The sequence below is a fragment of the Chelonoidis abingdonii genome, unplaced genomic scaffold (assembly GCF_003597395.2).
Source record: "Chelonoidis abingdonii isolate Lonesome George unplaced genomic scaffold, CheloAbing_2.0 scaffold1929, whole genome shotgun sequence".
NCBI classification, from domain to species: domain Eukaryota; kingdom Metazoa; phylum Chordata; order Testudines; family Testudinidae; genus Chelonoidis; species Chelonoidis abingdonii.
In genome coordinates this window covers 1-2,534 of record NW_027426190.1, presented here as the reverse complement: position 1 = coordinate 2,534, position 2,534 = coordinate 1, and the positions used below count along the sequence as shown (strand labels likewise).

At 36.7% G+C, this 2,534-nt stretch overlaps 1 long non-coding RNA gene across 1 annotated transcript; it reads right to left on the bottom strand.

Moving 5' to 3' along the window:
• Positions 1-251: 251 nt before the first annotated feature.
• LOC116840184 (uncharacterized) lies at positions 252-2,249 on the bottom strand. The gene is made up of 3 exons (XR_004377323.2): positions 2,203-2,249; positions 1,778-1,856; positions 252-339 (listed from the first exon to the last, which is right to left on the bottom strand). It is a non-coding gene; the product is annotated as an uncharacterized LOC116840184 (long non-coding RNA).
• Positions 2,250-2,534: the final 285 nt, after the last annotated feature.

Below are 2,534 nucleotides of genomic sequence, written 5' to 3'. Positions count from 1 at the left end.
GGAATCTCCTTCCTTAGAGGTTTTTAAGGTCAGGCTTGACAAAGCCCTGGCTGGGATGATTTAGTTGGGGATTGGTCCTGCTTTGAGCAGGGAGTTGGACTAGATGAACTCCTAAGGTCCCTTCCAATCCTGATATTCTATGATGCTATGAAATTAAAATTAACATCTTGAACTATTTTGTACAGTACATGTGTAACATGTACACAGATATAGCAATGAAAATACATCAGTAAATATAGCCCTTACCTCTCTAGGGTCAATGAATTTCATCAGAAGATGAGGGTCCCCAACTCCTCTAAAGCCTATTAGTTCTTTGTAGTATCGAAAGACACGGACATTCTGTAGAGAAGTATAAATATACCAAGAAAAACTGTTGTTCCTGGATTTTTTCCACATTTTGAACACAGTTATGACACTATTCAGGGTTTTCCCATGCCAAACCACACAGAATTTCACAGAAGCACAGTGGACAGTGTGGGACACAATCCACCAAATGGTTCTCTCAGAGTTAAACTTGTGCCTGGTGTACTCATCCCAGTCCTGAAGAGTGAAGTTAATAACATTACAGCACTGCTGAATTTAGTCAAATGTGTGTAACAAAAACTGAGTCTAGTGCATATTTGAAAAACTAAGTTTATATTGTTTATTTTGGTATTAAGTCATAGTGAGTTAAAAGTGAGATGGCTTTCAGAGAAAGAAATGCATATGGATACAAATTAAAAGCATAGAATTGCTGCCATATACTAGGGGGAATTTTAAAGTAGAACATCTAAATCTCCTAATTTACCATATATCAGAGGAGTAACCATGTTAGTCTGGATCTGTAAAAGCAGCAAAGAGTCCTGAGGCATCTTATAGACTAACAAACATATTGGAGCATGAGCTTTCGTGGGTGAATACCCACTTCATCAGATGCACTTTGTCACATGCATCCGACGAAGTGGGTATTCACCCATGAAAGCTCATGCTCCAATACATCTGTTAGTCTATAAGGTGCCACAGGACTCTGCTAATTTACCATAGTTATCCTTGAAAAGACCTCTTTGGTAAGACTCCTTACGCGACCACCTTTTCTTCCTCAGCTTTGGACTTAGGGGATTACTTTTACAATAACCTTTTAAAAGTCTGTCCATTTCTTTCTCTAGGTTATCACCATGGTATCTAAGTGCCTTTTACACTTCCCAGTTCTGTTCAACTTCCTTCTTTGCTTCTCTTTACCATCATCCCATCATTAACAATTTACAACTCTTTAAATGGCAACTTTCCCCAGTAATACAGTAGTCACCCACCCTCCTGATGAGGGCTGTTCCTCTGTTCCTAAAGCTATTGTAATTGGTGCCTCACTGCATGCTATGCGTTACTGTAGACTGTGCAGATCACAGAATAAGAAGACCAAAACACTGCTGAAGGAAGCCCACACATTCCACCTAAATGAATACACCATCCCCCTTTGGTAATGTGATGTGATTTTTTTTTTTCTGTGGCAGCTATGGAATTCTACCTCCTTTTGACAATATAAAATTATATATCATTTTTAATATACTGTATATGCAGGCTTCTGTGAATAGTTAACTCTCTATTATGTTTTCTGGCCAGCATCAGCACTATGTATGTGGACAACTGTATTGGAAGTGGGATTAACACCACAGGAGTTCCTGCTCCTGGCAGACTTTCCATCACCACTTTGGTTTATAGAGGAGAAAAATATCAAAATTGTTACTTAAGTGTTTAATGATTAAAATAAATGATTAAACATAAAATAGTACTTCACACTCACAATACATCTTTTCCAGCACCTCTGAATGACTCTTGCAGCCTGGTTCCATTTGTCTTCTTCCATTGGTATTTACAAATGCCTAAAAGAATAAGGTTATTGTTCACAACTATTCAATATTGCCTCTGTTGCTATTTGCACAGCCTTTTTCTTTTATCACCAGTTTAAAGAAAGTATATGGTAAAAATCACTTTTAAAAAAATGTCTGTCTTTTAAGAGTGTTGTTGTAGCTGTGTTACCTCACCCACATTAGCTTTTAAGATTGGAATTAAGATAGAGAAAAAATAGGTTACTCATCAATAACTAGTTTCTCCAACTAAGTTATATTCCCTCTAGACCAGTAATCTTAGGTAGAAATTACAAAATAAAATAATTCATAGAAATTGGAAAAGTAATTGTGAAATACAGATACAGACAAAAAACAATACCTGCTTTTCAAAGATGGCCATGCACAACTGCATTCAGCATGGGTGTACTGTCTGAAATCAAAGTGATTTAAATAATTGATTTTAATCATGATTTAAATCAGCAAGCAGGAAACCTCAATTTAAATAATCAATTTTAATTGTGATTTGCATTTGTACTTTAGTTATTTTCCTGAAGAAAGGTTGATTCTCATTGGTTGGATTTGCAACTAAATATGGCTTTAGCACACTAAATTTGGTGCTTCTTTTTTGCTCACCAAAAAGGGGGCAGGGATAGCTCAGTGGTTTGAGCATTGCTTTGCTAAACCCAGGGTTATGAGTTCAGTCCTTGAAGG